The 23,226-nt window shown below is 39.9% G+C and overlaps 1 protein-coding gene across 3 annotated transcripts in view; it reads right to left on the bottom strand.

Annotated features, from left to right (window-relative positions):
* XKR6 (XK related 6) overlaps positions 1 to 23,226 on the bottom strand; it is a 203,916-nt gene that overhangs the window by 136,213 nt on the left and 44,477 nt on the right. The window contains exons 2-3 of one of the 3 annotated variants that reach the window (XR_015714404.1): positions 20,277 to 20,345; positions 11,831 to 18,181 (exon numbers count right to left, since the gene is read on the bottom strand). The exons of 1 other annotated variant lie outside the window; for it this stretch is intronic. The gene's annotated coding sequence lies outside the window, so the exon portion shown is untranslated. Of the gene's footprint in view, positions 1 to 11,830; positions 18,182 to 20,233; positions 20,346 to 23,226 lie in introns of those variants that run through there. One more of the 3 variants, XR_001602991.2, reaches the window with a different exon arrangement.

The raw sequence follows: 23,226 nt of genomic DNA, 5'->3' as shown, positions 1-23,226 counted from the left end.
GCCAGAAAAGAACTCAGGATCTCTTTCAACCTCTTTCAAATTTTCTGGCCCGCAATAATCAATAAATCAGTTTTCATCGTGGCATGTCAGAGCTGAGAGAGGCCTGAATTCAGACCACACGATCCAGCCTGTCAGTCCATCATCTTACAGAAAGCAGTGTAGGGCGAGATCGGGGTGGCTGGCCCAGGGCTCTCAGCACAGGGAGACCTGGCTTGGCTGCTTGGCTGCCCACCGTGTACCCTGGAAGGCCCATGGTGGTCAAGTCTGCTGCCACCCCAGCCTTCTATCCACTGTTTATCTCAAGTCTCATAATCTCAACCACAGCACAGAGATGGTTATGAAAGAAAATTTTCTCTGGCATGATTCTGGTGCCTCCATTGCCTTCAGTGCCCTACTGTGGACTGTGTTTTGTCCCGCCAGCACTAATTCCCTCACATACTCTTAGCCTCTTAGTTATAATAAGAGATTTTGGGCAACATGACCTTTCTTCTTCATCTTCTTGAAATTATCTAAGGTGTATTTAAATGTGGTTTAAGTATTTTATACAGGAAAATGATATAAAAATAGTGTAGTAGCTACTTCAGGCCACATGTCTCTCCCTTGTTCGATTTCTTACGAATAATAAATGTATTATCTGTTACACAAAACTTAGCACTTTCTACTCCAGTGTATTTAAACTACCTACCTTTTGTTTGAGGCATATATGATTTCTCTCTCAAACTGATCAGGAGACTGAAACACAGAAAGGGATCTCTCCTTGGAAAGCTCTGCCTTTTGTCCCTCACCCCCAAACATCCTCCTTCAAATTGTCCAGTGCAGTGAACACACTGGGAGACGGTGGGACCAACACTGATGGAGGAGTTTCTGGCTGCCAGGCACTAGACTTAAATGACTATGCCTACTCCTCCTCACAGCCCTGTGGGGTATCACCACCACCGCCATCATTTCCAAGGCTCTGAGATGCTAAGTTCCTTGCCAAAGCCAAGGCTTGTCCATGTGTTCCCACCTCCTACGGACAGACTGGCTGCTCCTTAACATGCAGGCTGTTACATAGGCAAATTTTCTAATAAGTCTTTTTAATGAGATAACTCCAGGCTAGAGAAATGGGAGTGTATTTTAAGTGTTAACTAATGAGCATAATTTAATTTTGCACAGAGATATAAAACTGACTATTTTTGGTTTGACTATTTTTTTCCCAAGTTGCAAATACTATGGGGTGCAAAGTTTATACCCAATTTCAAATGAGATACTACTGTATATCAAAAAATGATGGATCTTGTTTTAAAAATATACAAATGTAGTACCTATATAGTTTGTAAATACATTGTATTTTCTAATATAGTCCATGTATTCTATATGTTCTTCAAATATGTTACATTTGTAAATATATTGTCTCTTCTGATTAAAAAATAAATCCACTTTCAGAAGAGTAGTGACTCCTAAGGCGAGCATGCAAATCAGCCGTGGAACTCAGAAGTGATCACGTGCACACAACTGCCAGCTGTGAGACTGGCACTCTCAGAGAACCACTGTGATTTTGCAGGGAGCTCCCCCAGCACACTGTACTGAATCCCCTCCTTCAAGAAAGCACTCTGGCCTTCACTGCTAACAGATGGTGATAGGTAGGCCAAAATGCACCCACTACGCTAATAAAATTTAACGTCCAAAGCAAGCAAAAAAGTAAAATAAAATCACGTGCAACTTGGATGTGCTCCTTTTTAAGTCTGTGGACTGTGTAATGTCATTTTGTTTTGTTTTGTTGTTTTTAAGTTCTATTTCAGTGGCTCTGGGTTGTGACCCAGGCATTGGTCATTTTTAAAGCTCTAACAGGTGGTGAAGAGATTGGCCAAAGAACATATATGCATAATCCTAGAAACAGACAACAGTGTGGTAATGGCCAGAGAGAAGGGGGAGTGGGGGCTAGGTGGAGGTGGGCAAAGGGTGAGGGGGTTAAATGGGGACATCTGTAATAGCGTTAACAATAAAAATAAAGTTTTAAAAAAAAACCCTCTAACAGGTGGTTCTGATGTACACATCTGGTTAAGGCCAGGTCACACTCAATCAGTGGTTATAGTTTCCACAAAATGCTTGTTTCCAATTCCTAATTCCAGTGTCTTCCAATAAAGTCTACAATTAAAACTATCTTTAATGGTCCTTTTATTTCAGGACAAGGAAGACATTTCTCAACATAAAAGCAGAAGAAAATACAAAACAAAAAGATTGATAAGTCTGACTCAGTAAAAGTGTAAAATTTTCTGAATGTCAAAAAATACAGACAAAGGTGAATATCTTAATATAGACAGCACTTTCAGGGATCATTAAACAACAACAGAACAAAGCAAACTTCAAGAGAAAAAATGAGCCAAGGAGCTAAGAGGCATTTCACAAAAGAAAAGAAGGGATATAAAAAATTCAGTCTCACTGGAGATCAAATATATGCAAATGAAAACAAAGGGATATCATTTTAAACTGTTAAAGAAGCAGAGTTGAAAAATAATGCCTAAAATAGACAGAGTGTACTGTTAATCACGAGTATAAATTGGACAACCACCCTGGATTATGCTTTGCTAATACACATCAAAAGACATCATTCATCCAACAAATATTTTGAATATATTTGTTGAGTTGGTAATTCCATTTCTCAGTAGTCGTCCTAAGGAAACAACCAGAGCTGTGCACAGAGGTTTAGCACAAGGATTCTCCCTTGCAGCATAACATGTTAAAGTACAGGAAACAAACTGAACGGTCGCCAATAGGGATGGCTGGATAAACTGTAATATTCCACCTGCTAGAATACCAACTAACAAAAAAGCCCAAACTCTTCAATAACATTTCAAAATTTGGGGAAACATTCATTCCAAGACTCTTAAGTGAAAGAGTAGGTTACAAAATTTTCATAGCAAAAAAAACCCCAAAAAACTTTAAGAGCATCATCATCTCAATTTGTTAAAATATGTTCATGAGCCCAGCCAGCGTAGCTCAGTGGTTGAGCATTGACCTAGGATCCAGGAGATGGGGGTTCGATTCCCAGTCGGGGCACATGCCTGGGCTTCGGGCTCGATCCCCAGCAGGGGGTGTGCAGGAGGCAGCCGATCAATGACTCTCTCATCATTGATGTTTCTCTCTCCCCCTTCCTCTCTCTGAAATCAATAAAAAAAATTTAAAAAATATATATGCTCATGAATGATACCCACCAAAATGATACTAATTACCACTGAGTGGTAGGAGTATAGTGATTTTTTCTTTATAGTTTCCTTTAATTACTAAAATTTTGGCCGCGAGCAGGTATTACATTTCCAATAAGACACTGTGGGAACACTGAGGAATCAAGGCATTCATGCTTTTGAGCTGAGGAAGACACCACATGAATCAAATCTTCTTGCTATCATTGCATTACTTAGCAGCAAAGGCCCGAGACAATTTGGAAAAGGAAAACCGACACCAGCAATAAGAAAGCAGCCTTTTCCTGGGGGGCGAAAGGAATTGTGGAAATAAAAGGCCGTGGGAGACTTGCTCTGCCCCGAGGGCAGCTGGGCTGCCTCTCACTTGGCCCCCCGGCCCGCCGGCGCCCCCCTGGCTCCTCCACTTGCCCCTCCTCTGTGCTTGGCAATGCTCAGCTGCCTCTCCGCGCACCCCGCCCCGCGGGAAGAGGAAGCAGAATCGAGACCTCGCTGGAAGTTACCCAAAGAGCGAATTCAAATCGGGCTGGGATAAGGACATCGGGTTTCTGGTTGGCAGGTTTTGCATGGGATTCGGCCCACTTGCATGTGATTTGCACATTTTTGGTGCCATCTGACAGGAGCAGTGCTCCATAAATCAATGCCACTGAGCTCTTAGTTCTTCCAGAAGATGGAAGGCAGCCTATAGTCAGGTTCAATCTGATTTTCCCAAAGACAGTAAGTTTGTCACCAGCAGGACACTCGCCATCTGCTCTGTCTTGTTGCGGCCTACAAATGGCAAGTCTAAGAACCGTCATATCACCTTCATACCCCCCCAGTACATTAGCTCTCCCTCGAAGACATAGTAATAATAGATATGGGTATTTTCTCTATTGAACTTCCCAAAATATCATTTTAGTTTTACCTCCCCACTTGCTCCCCACTTCTCCATTCACAATGCAACAACCAAATTAGAGCTAGTATAATAAAAACGCCCCACAAGGAGTTAGAAAATTTGGCTTCTAATGTAACTTTAGACAATCTACCTCTTGGAAACTTTTATGTGCAAAAGAAGGTAACACCAGCAGCACTGCTCAAGTCACAGGGTAGTGATAGAGTTTCCATTAAAAAATGCACGTGGAAGTTCTTGGAAACCCAGAGCCTTGCTATTGCGTGTAATATGTGGACCATAACAGGCTTCACCAGCAAGCCTGTTAGAAAAACAGATTTCCAAGTCCCGCTCCAATAATACCATATCTGAATCTGCAATTGAATTAGGTCCCCAGATTATTCACACACACACACACACACACACACACACACACACACGCAACTTTGAGAAGGTCTGAGCTAGAGTGTAATTTCTGAAAGCTGTATGTGAGCTAGGGGACCCAGTGGACAGGATGAATACAAGGTCCTATTTTTACCAGTCTTGGGTTTTTCCTGAGCTATTAATACCATGTGTACTTTTCACCCTTAGAACATTATGTGTCAGAAAGTACACTGTAGGACCGTATCTCATTTCACGGCTAGAGGACAGGAATCTGTCTCAACAGAGCTATGCAGGAAGGCTGTCTCCATGCAGGTCCCGAGCTGCTCACAGGTAGGATTGCATGATCACGTATGGTTCCACATTCCTTTTCAATTAAATATTCCTTACAGGAGAGCTCAAGATACCTCTTTTAGGGTATTTGAAGGATTATTTATTGCTTGCAGAAGTGAAAAAAAAGTCACTTAGAAATCTTACTTCCTTAAGTTTCAGCCTATTGCATTGTTGCAAGAATAACGAGTTTTCCTTTTTCTTTTTTGAATCTTAAGGGGAGAGGGTACAAATTCACTGTGTTTCAAAGCGTTCCTGAAACAGACCTTCAGGCCTTGGAACTTTTAAAAGTATTAGCTTCTGATTTCAGTCCACAGAAGTCTAGTGTAGAAACTGGTTATTGTAAGAATTTTGTTTCTTGATACGGTCGAGGGGAAAACAAGAACCCTGAGAGCTTCCTCCCTCTCCCCTGAGCCCCGGGGGAGCCTAAGCGAAGCCCAGAACAGGCAGGTCACTCCCCCATTTCTGCCCTCCTTCCGCCCGAAGACCACGCTACACCCACAGCCCACCACCTCCCGAGTACCTGAGCCCCATCCTACAGCTCTCCTCCCCACTGAATAAGCTCCTTCTCCTTCAGAGCTCCTCTCTCAGTGTGGGGATGGCAGGAGGGCGATCATGTCCAACCAAACTCACAGTCAGAAAAACTCTAAGCTCAGCGAGTCTGTCCAGTTGACTTTTGCAGCCCTGGCCTCTAGCACAATGCCTGGCCCCAAGCCGTTGCTCAATAAATCTATTGAATGTACTAATCCACTAAAATGTTTTTAAGGGCAGTGCTTACTATTAGCACAAGCCACCCTCTAATTGGGGGAATATTAGATGCAATGGCCTTAAGTGAACATTCAGATAGAGGAGGAGCTGGAGACAGGAATGGTGCTGCTAGAAAGGAGGTTGGGCCCTGAGGTCAGTCCCTCTAAGGTAGTTATTGCTTTTTATATGTCCTTGACTTCCTTCCAGATGCTTTAAAAGTTCTAAGTTTCTTTACAACGCCTTATGTGGGAACAGTAGGGGACTCGTTCATTCACTCATTCAAATATTATATAATTACTGAGTTTCTAACATATGTCAGGTATCATCTTAGGTTTTGAAGAAATAGCCCGGAACATAACAAGACAGCCCTCTCTGAGCTTATATTGCAGGAGACAAGCCTTTAACGTCAGCTTGTGGTCATTGCTATGAGGAAATAAAGAAAATGATGAGAGAGATACTGCTTTATATAGACTGGTCAGAGGAAACCTGATGGGACATTTGAGCAGAGCATTAAATGAGGCAAGGGAGCCACGCTGAGTGCCTGGGGAGGAGCATTCTAGGCAAAGGGATTAGTAGGGCACAGGCCCTGACACAGAACGGAATGGGGTACACTGCTGGGGCTGGCTGATGAGTCGAAGAAGGGATACAGCTACAATGTTTAAGGAGCACTCATTTTTTCAGAAGAGAGAACAGAACTTATGACTTCAACCTAAGCAGAGCCTATCACATAACAGGAAATGGAATCTTCAACACCAAGTTCTGCTTATTGCGTTTAGTGCACAATGGTTTCATCAGGAACCACTTGATGAACGAAAAGTAGCTGGGAGGATGGCACGGAGACACCAACACCGAGTAACCCAATTAGACTGCTTCTCGAAGGCGCACTGAAAAGACTAACACACACGTAACCCTTGTAAAGGCTTCCTACATTGAGATCTACATCAGAATTTTGCCATATGATTTTCAGCTTCTCAGCAAAATGTGTTGTCTTTTTGATCTGCCTAATTAAACTTGGAATCAAGGCAGTTTCATGGGAGGAAACTAGAAAGTCCCATTTTTAGCTCAGCTCTGATATGTGCTAATCATCTTATATTCCAAAAGCTCCGTGGTGTTGGCCTCAGACTCGTGCTCTGAAAGCTGGCTGCAAACATGCTGCAGGAGCAGCAGGTGCTCACCACGGGGCTGCAGCACCCAGGGAGAGCGCTCCCCGGTCCCCTCACCTGCCCGAGGGGAACCATCACCTGCCTCACCCTGCCTTGTAACGTCTTTAAGCAGATCTAAAGAGATACGCTGTTGCTGAAGTCCTTCGCGCACACACACAGCTCAGAGAGAAGGTCTTGCAGTACTAAATTCTAGTATTGGTGTCTCAGTTATAGGCACCCTACTTTTTTACAGCGTTCATACCTTATACCAAGGAGAAAAGTGGGTAAGCGCAGATATTATGCAGAAGGATATTCATTGAAACTGAGTCTATAAGAGTGAAAAATTGCAAAGAACCTGAAAGAAAACCGTAAACCAACCACTTAACTTCCAGCCATAGGGAGGGAGTTGTTAAGCCCACACGGATAACGGACACTGCGTGCAGCTGAGAACAAAGAAGTCTGAGCTGACGATGATCGGAATTCCAACAGCAGTGACAGTGCAGTTTGATTTTTCTGTGCCATCTGGAATTTTTACAAATCATATCCTTTGAGAATTAAAGTTATCTGCATTTTGGAAAAGCAGGTGTTGAGAGACAGGAGAGAGGAAATTATTACTAACCACCTGCCCTGCCGTTCCTCACTTGCCGGATTATAAACAGAACCCGCAAGAACCAAAGAGTCTTTGCCATACTCAGTGGACACGCCCACTGGGGACAAGCCCCAGAGAACAGCAGTGCTCCCCTCCTGCCTGTGGACTCAAACCCCTATTCCTTAGCATAAAATTTGGGGTCCTCCGTGATATTTCCCATTTTAATCATCCTTAAGTCTGACCTTGCTCACCTTTGCCTGCTTTAGCTCCTGAGGTTCCCGCAGCCTAATATGCCCATGTGACATGTGGCCCACATTTTAGAGCCCCATCTAAAAGCCCATTCGTCTTCTTTAGGGGACCTCTGCAAGCTTAGAATGTGGCATTTTGCCATGCAATCCGGTTTTTCATAACCATGTCCACCTCCACAAACAATGGGCCCTGGAAAAGATAAATCTAGGCAGGAGCAACGACAACAGCAACAAAAAAGAAGGAATGTGCACAGTTGCATTTAGACACAGCTGGCGCTTCTAGCGCAGGTTAAGGAGTGGCTGGAAAAGCAGTAAACAATTGTTTGGCATTTCCCAGCATTTGTCTTCTCTCTTCCTTAAGATAAGCCTCTTGGGCAGCTCCAGTTTATAAATGAGCATCGTCTTTCTCAAATCTCACTTTCAAGATGAAATTTACTCTCATCTCCCTTTTTTTTTTTTTTTTTAATATATCTTTATTGATTTCAGAGAGAGGAAAGGAGAGGGAGAGATAGAAACATCAATGATGAGAGAGTCACTGATCGAGCCCGCAACCCGGGCATGTGCCCTGACCGGGAACCAAACCCCGATTGCCTGGATCCTAGGTCCACGCTCAACCGCTGAGCCACGCTCGGCCGGGCTCCCTCTTTATTTTTTAATCCTCACCTGAGGATATTTTGTCCATCGCTTTTCAGAGAAAGTGGAAGGGAGGGGGAGAAAGGGAGAGAAACATCGATGTGAGAGACACATCGATTTGTTGCCTCCCGCAGGTGCCCCTGGGGGCCCTTGGCCAGAATCAAACCTAGGATCCTTCCATCCAAGGGCCGATGCTCTAACCACTGAGCCAAGCCGTCTAGGGCTCTCATCTCCCTTTTTAAAACCTGAGACCTGCTCCTCTATCCCACACATCCTGAGCACGTTCCCTCTGCTCTTGTCCATTTATTCTACGTAAGATGATTGACCTATTGAGTCTTTTTCCCTCTCTTAGAATGTAAACTTTGTGCTGTGTGTTGTTTCCCAAGAGCCCAGAACAGTGCCTGCAACACAGTAAGCGCCCAGCAGTATGTTGCAGGAATGAATGATCTACTGAAATGCGGATTCCAATTAAATCATGCTTCTCAACTTTCCCTAACAAATAGCTTTTGGAGAAAATTACTTTGCTGTACTCTCATACTGAAAAAGATGGAGACAAACGAGAAGTGAGAATAAGTGACGACTTCCAGTTGTTGAGAAATAGTCTTTTCAGCAGAGTCTATGGATATGAGAAACTCTGCCCATTCACAATTTGATGTCCACCTAGGTACTGGTGTAACCATGTGGCAACATTTCATTCTTGCAAATTCAAGTTCCCACCAACATGAGGAACACGAGGACGTAAACAGAATTGGAACTGGCAAGAGTTCAAGTTCATTTACAATGATAGACTAAGTCAGCAATACCTCACCCTCATCCAGCACTTGTTGCACTTTAAAGGTTTTTACCCCACTCCTGTGCCTCTTCCCTTCTAGCACCTCTGATTCTGCTCCGAATTTTAAACCTTTAAGGTGGTCATCAAATTCACTACCAAAGGGAGCCAGAAGGATCTGAAGGGCAGGACACCCAGGGCTTTCAGAACCTTTTGCTCCACTCAGACCAAATCTACCCTTTTGTTTGGTCAGAATTTAGGACTTACGTAATATACAGGGTGGGGCAAAAGTAGGTTTACAGTTCTTTGTATGGAAAATACAATAAATAATAAATAAGAATTTACTCACAACTGTAAACCTACTTTGCCCCACCCTGTATATAATACTGAGGTATAAGATGTAATTCTAAGTCAGCTGCTGATGGCAATTTTTTAGAGGAAATTAACCCTACTTATCAATTTTAACAGATAAAATAATAAATTAAACCCATGGGGAAGGAACTATAATTTGCTACGATGACTTTCTGGAAGGATGTTATTAAAAACAAACACAAAAAAACAGGAGTTGCTTATGCTGGCAGGTGAAAAGCGACGCTCCCACACCAGCCTTAGACTTCCTAAAACCATCAGGAAGTTCGACTGCTCAGATCCTCAGTCCTGCCCCTCAGCCCCTATACCTGAGGGGAGTCCTGCTGCATCAGGCCAAGCACTGCTGGAGGCCCACTGAGCTGTCCATGAACCACGTCTGCCTTCATCAGGCCCAGTACTTAAGGATTCCTTGTTTCTGAAAGTGGGAAAACTATCCTACAATGAGGTGAATATTTTCTGGAAGGTTCCACAAACGGGGCTTTTAAAATTGCTTAACTCATTCTGGGATGCAATTTTCTACGGTCAAAATGGGGCCTAAAGAGGCCACTGAAGAGCTGAAAAAAATCCTAATTACCCAGGGAAAACTTTGGAGGTGCTCTTTAACTAAAAATGTAATGGTTTGGCGCAAGGATGAGATATTGGGAGAGGGGGAAAAAACTAAGTTCCCTGTTTATAACTGTGTCATCAAAGACTCACAGTATGTAACTTGTGCTTTCTTTTCAAAACAAAAAACTGCAAAATCTACCACAATTTTTGGTAACATTTTAGGAGAAATTATTTCAATCAATATATATTGATTTATCATCTTTTCTCTGCTACAAAACTGAGAATGTTCAAAATATTTCATCCAAAAATTTAATGGCAAAGTAATCCCTTCTAATATTGAGACATCTAAAAGCTCTTGCCTCTAGTTTTCCACTCAAGGGAAAGGATGTGCAGCATACAGCAAATGAAGTCCAAAATGTCCCTCCGAACAATTTCATTTTATTAATTTTTCTTGCTTTCAAGTCCCAGTGAATATAGGAAGTAAGTGTCTGTCTCACTAATCATAGCCCTGGGTTTAATAATTCAAAGCTGGGTTTACAAAGAAAAAGTCTCTAAGGAAAACCCTTAACGTGGGATATGGCAAGCTTTCCCTAATGAGCAATTTAGTAAGAATTCTGCAGTATCCCCGGAGATAAATGGCGGTACTTTGGGGAATTGTAAACCATGACTAGAGATCACTGACTTCCTCTGAACTTGCCTCCAAGCACCCATTTAAGAAGGAAGAACCTTCACCTTAAAGGTGCCAAAGGAAGAAATCTCAGTAGCTTCCCTGGAAGCCCATTCCTCGACACGTTTTCTGTATCACTTAGCAGCATGGCTAGCACATAAGTGGACAAGATATAAAAATTGGTATTATTTAGCTTACATTTTTCTGGGGGAAAAAAAAAATGCCCTTCCACTGGGAAGATGAAGGTGATCCCCAAACCCAGTACATCATAGATTCATCCTTAGTTTCTCCTTCTCCAGGACCTCTCTGTCCAGTTCTTTAGGCTAATTAATAAAAAGTCTAGTCACACCAGACCATGGCATATGAAATTCATTTTATGATATTAGAGATAAGTAGAAATAAAAATAAAATCGGTTATAACCATTGCATTGCTTTTGGTCATCTATTAGTGTAGAAGTGTTTGTAGGTTGGCAACTATTTTGCGGATAGAAAAATTACCTGCAAGGTAGTCTAAATGATTTCCTCAAAGTCTGTGTTGTAGTGCATCTGCGCATTATCTGAGGTTTTGAAACAGTTCATTTTCACACAAAACTATTGGAACTCTCTGAGATTTCCAGACAACTGTTGGTTGAAACAGGAGAGTACCAGCTGTCCTTTTAACTACTACCATAAGGTTTTATGGGACGGCTCCCACCATACGGAAGTGCTTAAGATAATTACTTAAACTTTCCCAAACTGTTCTCTGGCACCCTAATCAGTGTCCTGTGAGGTATGGGTTGTGAGATAAACAACTGGGACCTCAATATGCAATTACATGGCTCCAAGAAACAGTAGCTCCTGGCCTTTCGATGCCACAGACCAATAAAATTTTTTAATGTCTTTAGAGAATGTGGGATGACAAGCCTTTTATCTTACCAAATAAGGACATACAGTAGAGAGGACATAGTTTAAAGAACAACCTTAAAACTGGAAAAAAACCGAAGTCCCCTACACTGTCTTTTTCCTATTTTGCCTCAAATCCACACCCACCCCTCCTTCTGCTGGTTATTCAGGAACAGTGGAGGTAAACTTCTAGTACCAAGCGACCCTGACCTTGGGCCCAGGCTCCCAGACACAGTTTACATCTGCTGACTCACACCACTGCTGACCCCAGATGGGGGCCTTTCTTTTGCCTTAAACTACATATCCCACCCCCACTCCATTCTTACTCTCTGCCACTGTTGACTTGGATAGAAAAAGGGTGCAAACCACTTAGACAATCACATTACAGGTATTTTTGTTCATTTCCTTAACTTGCAGCACATATTTACCTTTCCTTTCACACGTAGTTTATTGAACAAAAATTTAATTACTAAAATCTCCTTCAGAATACAAAGCTACTTTATTTGGACAAAGTTTGCCATACACAGAAAAGCTCAAAATGCCACTTCCAGCCAGCCCACTCCCAAGCACTTAGTAATTACAGCCAAAGGCTCAGAAACTCTAACTGAAGACATGGCCCTGTTTACAATATTTGTATATATGGAAAACAAACACAGCCAAGTACCTTCCAAGAATATTTGTACATTACATGAAAAGTTAAGTCAGTATCATATACTGTAAAATTTTACTCAAAGAACAATTTCAAACTATTAGGTTTTAAATAATGAGACCACTTAAGTTTAATATTTATTAGAGCAAGAGCCAGACAATTATTATATACAGTAAATACTGCTTTTACACAAAACATATTTGCACGTGTTTCTGAAAACCACATGTAATAAATTCTTGGAGCAGCATCACATGTTAAATATGTCAGGGTAATTTGGTAATGTTTTTTAAGTTTGTTTTTTTAGAAGACACGCCTGAGTAGCTGATGTTTTGTTTTGTTTTTGAAGAATCTTGCTTTCCAAATCTTATTGACATGATCCTGTCCTCTACACATGACCTGTTTTTACCAGCATCCAGAGGGGAACACATGAGTGTCCTCAACGATCTCACAAACTCCTGACTGCAGGAAGTAGCAAGCTTACACAGAAGTCAGTCGTGGCTCTTCCCATGCCTAAGGCACGAGGAGGCCCATCTCGGACCTCAGGAGAACAGGGCAGTGGGGAGTGGACGACAGCACCCAGCTGAGTGCCAGCACAGAGCGTATGTCCAATGGAGACTGTCAACACCACAGTTAAAAGGCTAAATTTTAAATACAATGCTATGAATTTTTACAAGCAAACCTTAGATAGCCAAGATCTCTAAGTCAAGTTCTATTTTATTTCCCCACAAGAACATGCAGGAAGAGAGATGGAAATGAAAGAACACAAGTGGATTATTTACCGTAAGGCAATTGAACACCTCACATCATAGGCAAAACAAAACATGACAATGGGAGGAAGAAATTTGAACAGTGTGGTTATAACTCCATCTTGACCTAACAAAGGGACAAAAATCAGGCAACATTTAGAAGAGCTGAAAAGAAATGCAATAAAATTATGCAGGAAGGCCCTGGCCAGTGTGGCTCAGTTGGATGGGCATCACCCAGTGCACAGGTCAATTCCCAGTCAGGGCACATGCCCAGGTTGTGGGCTTGATCCCCAGTAGGGGCCTGCAGGAGGCAGCCGATCAGTGTTTCACTCTCACATCTATGTTTCTCTCTCTCTCTCTAAAAATCAATAAAAAAAATATTTTTAAAAAATTATGCGGGGAGGCTAAACAGGACAGACCTAACAGGATTCTGACCAGGTTGGGAATCCTGTGCACTCCATGGTCTCCCCACATTTACGTCGACAGCACAGAAAAGGACAGAAAACAAGCATCGGGGCCTGGACGCTCGGCTCCTTTCCCAGGGGACGTGGAATTGTGAGGCACATGTTGTAAAAGCCCAAAACACTATATTTCAAAAGGAAATACAAAAATACCCTCACATCCAGAATACACGATTCTAACTTTCAGGCAAGATGAATGAGCCAGGCTCCGCTCCACCAGCATCAGCAATCAGTACACTGTACTGACAGAAATGGTTTAGAGGCCAGAGTTGTGTTTTTCTTATGTTAAAGATACAACTTATGAGATCATTTTGTGTGTCTCCAGGTCCAATTCAGAGAAGACAGTCAAATTACACTTCACATACAGAAGCCACGCGGTCTCAGATGTATAAACAGTGTGCTGTGTTGTCAATCCGATGATGCTCTTCCATCTCTCTGATCAGTCCTCATGCGTCTCCAGACTTCTTGATTTTTCAAGGACGACCTTCTCAGTGAAGCTGTTTTGCAGAAACATCCCAGTGAATGAATGACATAACAAGGAGGTGAGCTGAGATTCCAAACTGGAGATGAGAGCCGCTCCTATGGAATTATTTTGTTGAAACACATTTCTAATAAAATAAATCAAATGCATCCATTTGGTGTCCAAATATGAACTAAAGACAGTTTTCTCTAAACTTATAAATGAACTAATAAAGTTCAGAAGTAATCATACATTCTGGAAACTTGAAAGGAATAAAGAATTACCTGGGAATCTCAACAATTTTCCTGAAAACATGCTACAAATTTCAGTCACAAAATAACAGAATCACAAACTTCCAATCATATGCTGAAGTACACATTTTACACCGTGAATTTGATACCCTGACATAAGAGAACGTCACACTTAGATTTAAAAAAAACACCCTTATAATAATTAGGCATTTTAGAAGATGTTCATTTATAAAAATAAAACATTAATATTCAACTAATCCAGCGGGAGGCAGCCTCTATCAAGGAGAGCTGTGCCACACCTTTATGTCTTGGGCTCTATTTTCACCACTGGTACTTTGGGACAGCCCTTTGCAGAGAATTTCTGCTCCATAACATTACAAAGCTCTGAACTTGTGGCTTAGGTTCAGTGTGTAAGGCAGGAAGTAACCTTCAAGATTTGAGACCATTCAAAGGCCTTAGAGAAGCACTAAAGAGTGACTAAGTCAGAGCAAGGTGAGAAGTAAAATGAAGCTGATCTTTCAGATCAGGGCCTCCTGATATAAATGACAACCTGACAACCAAGGGCTGTCCCTCTACCCTCAGAAATTAGTTTTGTTGTAGAAAGGATCCATAGCTTTGTTCGGATATTCAGAAGAGGGTCTAAAACTTCCAAAATACAAAGAACCACTGTCCTAGGCTCACTTTTTCTGTGTTCCTATGTACTTATTGTATCCAAACTTACAAAGATCCGTTCATCCTTGGACAATCAGATTTCTGAATTCTCACAGTGAAGAGCCAGACTAAGAAATGCAGTGACCCAGGAAGGTATAGGTTTTCCTATGAGACACACACTAAAATGTTGTTACAGTACAACTGAGGCCAACATTAAACACATTTAAGGTTTTACTCAGAAGTTTATGGAAAGCAACCATCAAACATTGATAGTATTCATGTCATCAATTCTCCACTATGTTCAGCATTCTACATTATTTTCTAAAGTTATATGATAGGGACAAAAGACCCATTTCTATAATTTTTCTCTGATATCTAAAAGATATTTATTTTGAATTAAGTTCATCTTTGAGCTATATACCCATTTAAAACATACCAGAATAAAAATCAAACTCATTGTTAGGAAACGCATTATTATTTCTCAAGATCACCTGCCACTACCCCTAAAATACTGCAGTGCTGGTGTGAACTACCCAAATTGAGATCACAGTGCCTACTGTCCGAGGGATTCCACGCACTACCTCATAATTCCAGGAAATTATTCCCTTCCCTTAGGTTACTTATGTATGAGTTCCCCACCCCCCGATGATTTTTTATTCTTAGGCTCTTAAGTTTTTCCCTCTCTTGGGTCTATTTCATTTGTACTGAATGTTCAGAATCTAAGAAGGTCTTTAAAATATTCATTCCAGTGGGGACCAAGTTTTTTCCTGCCTGTCTAATTCCTTCTGGGCATATCAAATGCAGAGCCCCAGTCAATACTGTGGCTAGAATTGGCTAAGAGGAAACACTTCTATTGATAAAAGTATCATAGGAGAGTTTTTTAAAAGCCAGTTGTAATGGGAAAGCAGTTAAATAGGCAATACACATTTAGATTTTTAAAAATCTAATGTTTTCATAGTGCCATCTATTAAATATCAGCCAATTCTCCTTAAAAGCAAAAAAGCAAAAGGAGGTGTGGGGGAGTTATGGCATAGCTTACTTAGAAATGTTGTAAAAAACGTGTTATACACCCATTTCTGTATTACTGGATAATCTACCAATAAAAAAACTTGCAATAAATGAATACATTACCATTTTACCCCTCAGTCTCGACAGTTCCTTGAATTCTTTTCATCCTTTCCCTCTGATCCTTTTTCACTTGCTCTGATTATGGTCTTAAAAATCAATCTTTCCCCAGTTCTGATCAAAAGAATAGAGGGGCAGCTGCCAGGTGGGCACCTGAACTACTGGAGGGAACACTTTGTGACCTACATGAATATCTATCTGCTGTGCTGGACACCTGAAACTAATATAAAAAAAAGGGAACACAAACTGTAATCAAAAAATTAAATTAAAAAAAAAAGAGTAAGGAGGCAGTCCAGTCACATTTGACCATCCACATAACCAGCTGCCCAAAATGTTTCTCAGATCTCTTAATTCTGGCAGGAATAGGTCAGAGAAAAAGACAACCACAGATAATGGTACTCCGGTCACCCAAGGGCTGTCTGACTCCCCTATCAGGTCAGCTCTCCATCCATTCCAAGAATGACCAAGTTTTCACATTCTGGGTCTACATGATAGTAGCCTACAGTTTTAAGACAGTGTGTTGAGGTGTATGAAATATAGACAACTTTGGGGTTTTGTTTTTTTTTCTTTTTTTTTGGCTTACGAACAACAAACGTTTGTTTTTCACAATTCTGGAGACTAGGATGTCCAAGACCAAGGCACTAGCAGATGTGGTTTCTGGTGAGAACCCACTTCCGCGTAGACAGCTGTCTTCTCCCTGTGATCTCACATGGCAGGAGGTGGCAAGAGAGCTTTCCGGGGTCTCTTTTATAAGGGCACTAATCCCATTCATGAGGGTTCAACTCTCAAGACTTAATCAACTTCCAAAGATACTACCTCCAAGTACCATCATATTTGGGATTAGGTTTTCAATTTATGAATATTTGGGAGAGGAGGGACACAAATATTCAGTCTACAGACAGACATGTGTATATACATATATATAGATAAATGTACATGTGAGTATATATGTATGTATATATAAAGATGCATATACATACAGATATAGATACATAGAGATTGACTTTAAGGAACAGGTTTATGCCATACAATTGTGGGAGCTGGCAAGTCCGAAACATAGAGTAGGTTGGCTGGGTGGAAATTCAGGGAAGAGTTGACATTGTAGTATTGAGTCTGACATCTGCAGGGTTTAGATGTTGGAGTCTTTATTTTTTAAATTTTTATTGAATATACTGGGGTGACAATGGTTAATAAAATTACATAGGTTTTACGTGTGCAATTCTGTAATACATCATCTGTATACTGTGTGTTCATCACCCAAAGTCAAGTCTCCTTCCATCACCTTTTATCCCACCTTTACCCTCTTCTACCTCCCCCGCCCCCCTTTGGTAATCACCAAACTGCTGTCTGTGTCTATGAGTTGTTTTTTTTAACTTAATCCCTTCACCTTTTTCACCCCACCCCCCAAGCTCCCTCCCTTCTGTCAGTCTGTTCTGTGTATCTGTGAGTCTATTTCTATTTTGTTTATTAGCTTATTTCGTTCATTAGATTCCACATATAAGTGAAATCATATATTTGCCTTTTTCGGAGTGACTTATTTCACTTAGCATAATACTCTCCAGGTCCATCCATGGTGTTATAAAAGCTAAGATCTACTTTTTTACAGCTAAGTAGTATTCCACTGTGTAAATGTACCACAGCTTTTTTATTCACTCATCTACTGATGGGCACTTGGGCTGCTTCCAAATCTTGGCTATTGTAAGTAATGACGCAATGAACATAGGGGTGCATATATTCTTTCACATTAGTGTTTCGGGTTCAAAATACAGCCAACTTTCAGTTTTTTAAGGGGAAATAATCCTTGGAGATTAAAATGTTGCTCCTATTCTTTTCATTCACAATATCTACCCTTTGGCCATTTTATTTTCCACCAATTCATTCACCAAACAATAAGGAGAGAGAAGGGAGGTGAAAATGAACAGCTCTTTCTTCCTCCCCATTAGCACTTCTGTGCTACATGTAACATCTAATTCAAAAATTGGCAGCATTTTGCCACAAGTACACTTGGATATAACTTGGGCAGAATTTGCATATTCTAACATAGACCATTCTGAGACCATTTCTAGGTTAAAATTTTATAATTACCACACTTAGGATTTTTTTTCTCTTCCTGATCAATGATTACCTCTGATCTAAGTAAGGTATACTGCAAAGTAGATAGAAAGAAAAAGAAACTGAACAAATTGGCATAGGAGGATTATATCAACTGCTTGGGAAAATAGCTCCCCCACCCCAATCTTTAAAAGATAACTGTCTCTGGAGTATGACACTAATACTGATAGCGGAGAATTTGAGACATGCATGCCAACTTAGAAATGCAGACTATAATCCTATTCTTTTATATACTCTTTATTAAATCTACTGATTCACCTATTAAGTCATTATATATACAAAAACAACAATATCCAGGGTTCCTAAAATATTTCCAACATATTCAACTTAGGGATCCAAGATTCTGAACATGCCATCACCAAAAAAAATTGCAAACCTAAAAAACAAAAAAGAAAAAAAATTAAACAATGTCAAAAGGAAGAGACTTTCTTAGAAAAGGTCAGTATTTACTTTTATAATTTTCAAAATGACATTTTAAAGTTTGTTTTTTCTCATCTTACAGTTAAAATATTAAAGTTCTGCTTAAACAACAAGGCAGTTTACTTATAAGAAAATAAATATTAAGCTATACTCTCATATACATCACCTATTTAACATTTACTGGGTCGAAATATCTTTACACTTACAACTTCAGGCTTTAAATTAAAGTGGCATTAGTTCTACCTTTATCTTCTTTTTAAAACTACCATTATGGTGAGAGAGAGATTCAGGTACATAAATAAAATTACTGATTTCATTCTTGTATAACTCATATCTCTAAAAACACCATTTTAGCCAATTAATAGTAGTTAAAGATTTTGTGCATCTATCACATTAACTTTTAGCACATTAAATAAGAAAAATGATCCTCAAAGTTCTTCTAACTTCAAAAAGGGTCAATCTATTATTATTTGAAAACAAAACAAAGCAAAAAAAACAATTTTGTTTGGGTAAAATAAGTAATGAGAATTTCTAAAAAAATACAATTAGTAATTGTTTCTCATTAAAACATTAATATACAAAAGTGTACTATACAAAGAATTCTTCTACTATAGGCTTAAAAACCATGCTATTTAAACCAACCTATCTAATTTTTCCATAGAAAATCAAGAATTCATAGTTCACATTTCCAGAAGAATAAAACAGATCAAGCGATGAGGTAAGACAAAGAAACAATCTTTATACATTGTTATTCTTCAGAACAAGGCTGGACTGGCTTATTTAAGTATACATTGTGATTTCAATCACACATATAAAATCATTCCGTTCTCAGTTAAACGAAACAGTACCTGGATTTAGATGACATGTGAATAAGTCTATCATCACAGAAAGTCACATACACAAATAAAACACATTATATAAATTTTAAATCACTCAACATCTGAGAAAATACTGTGTGTAGAGAAATGAGGTCATGTACAGAACTAAGGTGACAACTGAGCCTCTAGAAGAAAATAAGCATGACTTTAAAAATATATAGAAATGCTGTCAGTTCCTTAGAATTTGCCCTCTGTATTATTACCCTCTAGAATGAGATGACAATTTCATTTTCTCTGTATCTCGTCAATTAAACAAATGTATAATTTAGGTTAAATGTAAGTAAATTTGTGGTACTATTTTTGCTATTAATACTGTTACATGTAGAACAGGAAATGAAATAACATAAAGAACCATTTATTCTGAAAGAATGGGTTAGTATGAAATCTGAACTTGGACAAAGAACCTATTAGAATGCTATTCCCAGAAGACTAAGCCTAGTAATTGCCTTGTAAGCCCTGATTTATCAACATATTTAACGGGACATGGTCCACTGGAATAAACTTAATAAAGATAAGTCCCCCCCAAAAAAAGTTTTACTATAATGAAAAAAAGTGCTATTACCTTCAGCTACAAAATATATTTTTAATTAAAATACATATAATAATTAAAGCAGAGTTAACTGATACAACTAACATTCTTAATAGGCACTTTACATTTTAAAAGGAAAAAAATGCACACATACATAAAACATCAAACTTCTTTGACAAGAAGAGAAAGTTGTGGCAAGTATCCTTACTTTCCAGTCTGAAAAACTTATGAAATCAAGAGTCCCTTTTAAGAGCAAACCCTACTGGTTTTCAAAGCAGGAAAATGATTTCAAGCTGCAAATTTATTATGGCTCAGGTGTTTTCATGTAATAAGTATTTTGTTGCTAAACAGCTCAGTAGAGCTCACTTTTTAAAAAGTGTGTTTTAACAACTCCAAAGGGTTTAACTAATATGTAGATGTATACAATTAATCCTTTTGTTAAACATCTGAACCAGTTCAGTTAGGACATGGCAGCATGTTGTTTAATACCTTTTGTTCACAACTTAAAACAATTTTTTTTTTTTTAAAAGGAAGGAATTGGGTAGGAGAACAGGCATGGAAAAACATGAAGGCCTCTCTTGCTCTTAGGTTTTGCCATTACCATTCTGTTTGAAGTGGTTTCAGGACGAGGCGATCGCACACACCTTCTAGTCAGAAATCGGCCTCAAAACAACCTCATTGTCAGTCTTAGGCCTCATGTCTTTCGCTTAGAGCTAAAAATAAAAATACATGTGAGTGAACGAATGATCATGGAATGAAATTTCTAACATGATACTACAATATAAAACATTAAGAGCTAATTTTTATCACAGAAAGATGAAAATGTACACATTTCTATCCAGAGCAGCACAATCCTATTTAGAAAGGAAGGGTGCTCTTCTCATCCCATCAGCTGCTGGGTATAATAACAATTTAATTCCAAGGTGGTTCTACAAAGCTAGAGTAGTATTTTATTCATCTCCTGAGACTATGAAACGTTCATTTTTTTACAGAGTTAAATATAACAATATTAGTAATGAAGCTAATGACGTTAGACAGCAACTTGGCTCTTCTTTATGCATATAAAACAAGGCAAGAAAGAAAATGTGCTAGGCAGCTAGACAGACATGAGCAGAGCAAGGACGATGGGCCAGGTACAGAGTGACCAGGGTGGAAAGCCCTGGGTGCCGAGCAACAGACAAAACTGGGAAAACAAGGACCTCTCCCCAAGAGTAACCTTTCCTCCCCCGGCATGTTGCTAATCATGCGGTAGGACCCCTTGGAGGAGGAACAAGGGGCCAAAGAGTGACCTCACTAGACTCCCAATCACTCCTTTAAGCATTAACCCCTAGAGATAGCATCTAGGCCTCAGTTGTTTCAGCTCCAGGCCCAGAAAAGCAGCAAAACCAGACAAGTGATGCCATGGCTGACACCAGGACCAGCTGTGATAACTAATGACCCGATAGCACTGACCAATCAGTGGAGACCACAACTCTGAATGGACACACCTGAGGAATATTTGAAGACGTACATACTCTCTCTCTAGATTCCACTGATAGGAGGTAGTCATGTATGAGGGGGTAGTGGGGTGGGTAAAGTAAGTGGGGTGAGCAGAAGATAGCGAGCTATAAGGCAGCACAAAAAGCCCCTAGGGAAAGCTAGAAGCAAATGGAGAGAAAGCAGGCAATGAATAAAGCTTATTAATAGGACAGCTACATAATTTCCAGGGCCTAGTGCATAACAAAAATTCAGGACCCTTGTAAAAAAAATTAAGAATATCAATATGGCAATGGGGAAACATTAAACTAAAATGTGGGGACCTGTGCAACTGCGCAGGTTCCCTCCCTTGAAGATGGCCCTGCATACTGAGCTGAAGACCAGAGGCATGACAAGCACTAGGCAGCAAAAGCAGGGGAAAGGCAAAAGTGAAGCCCCCGCCTCTAAATGCAGCAGGCACTCACAGAGGCCACTGGTACCCATGGTACAATTACGAGGGCATGGCAAAGCCGAAATCTGTCCTCAGGCATTCTCAAGTTTTGTGTTGTTTTTTGGTTTTGTTTTTTCTTTTAAGGTTTTTTAAATGTCTTTACCGATTTCAGAGAGAGGATGGGAGAGGGAGAGAGAAACATCAATGATTAGAGAGTCATTGATTGGCTGCCTCCTACACGTCCCCTACTGGGGGTCGAGACCACAACCTGGGCATGTGCCCTGACCCAGAATTGAACCTTGATCTCCTGGATCATAGGTTGATGCTCAACCACTGAGCCACATAAATATCTATTAACACAATTCCAGGGTTGAATATGATACGAATCACCACAGAACAGACAGGAGCTTGCTGGGTAGGAAACATAGAATTGATACTTTTTGGTGAAGGAGTATAATGAAAAGATCTGGAGTCTGTCACTACCCAAGAAAGATCAATATGGTTGCCTGAAAGCAAAAAGGCAAGAATCCAACAAATTATATCTGATATATGTAATATAAAGAGGGGTAGAAAAAGGCAAAGACAAATTTTCACCTATTGTCTAATTGCTCAGGGTTAGCCATGGTTTAAAAAACCCTGTAAGGAAATGGAGGAATCTGGGGTTGGACAGGAAAAAGTTTTAATACCAGGATGGGTCTTGGGAGAGTTAAAGAAAACAGAAGTCTAATATGAGAAGAAAAAAAGAACCTCACAAAACTACTCCAGAAGACAGATTTGTCTACTTTTGAGTTCATCTTACAACTTCTGAAATGTTGTGGTAACGTGGAATAGAAGACTCATGATTTTTAACTTATTTTTAACTGTGCACTTATTTTACTGGTAGCTTAAGCCAAGTACACTTTATGAGAGAAAACAAACAAACAAACCTAAGTTCAAAAAGAAGCTTCACAATAATATGTGGACAGTCCTGTCTCTCCATATCACCTTTAGTATAGAAGGTATGTTAGGAAGAAACCTGAATTCAAACTTTTTGCCTTCATTTCTAATATAAAATAAGATAACTCAATTAAACAATGAGAATGATCTGAATCTGATATTTCTGAGAACATCCACAATGAATAAAAGATTCATTTGTATTTCATTTAGTATTTTAAATTTCTTAGCTTCTCACTACCATCTTGAAATTCAAAGGGTAGAGAGACAGTAATTTAATAATGAACTACTAAGTTTGATCTCAATATAATAAAGAATGTACTTGCAACTTATGAACTCAAATAGCACAAAACAATTCTAATAAATGCCTACCACTACAATTATTTTCCAAAGTATTATCATTTCATTGTGTCCCTACAATATCCTCTATGCGTAAGACCGGAAAAATTGGTTCATTTTTTAAAAGAAAAAGAACTAATCTAAAAAGATTAAAAGTATTTAAACGACTACAGTAAAACAAAACTTCTGACATCTAAGACACTTTCTTCTCTTCATAAATCAATGCATATAAACAACAGAAAAGCTCTTTTAAACTAAAACACAATTATGTCCTATCTCCTAGCTGAGACTGATCATATTTGCTCCCCTGGGACTGGGGCTTCCTCTCTTAAAAACAAAGCTGTGCAGAGGGGATAGACTGCTTAAACAAAATCAAGGTACCCTTAGTAGGAAGGGTGGGGAAAGGGCAGGGAGTA

Source organism: Miniopterus natalensis, chromosome 4 (assembly GCF_054644295.1).
Source record: "Miniopterus natalensis isolate mMinNat1 chromosome 4, mMinNat1.hap1, whole genome shotgun sequence".
Taxonomy (NCBI): domain Eukaryota; kingdom Metazoa; phylum Chordata; class Mammalia; order Chiroptera; family Miniopteridae; genus Miniopterus; species Miniopterus natalensis.
Note: the sequence above shows the minus strand (reverse complement) of the source record. Positions and strands in the feature narration are given on the sequence as shown.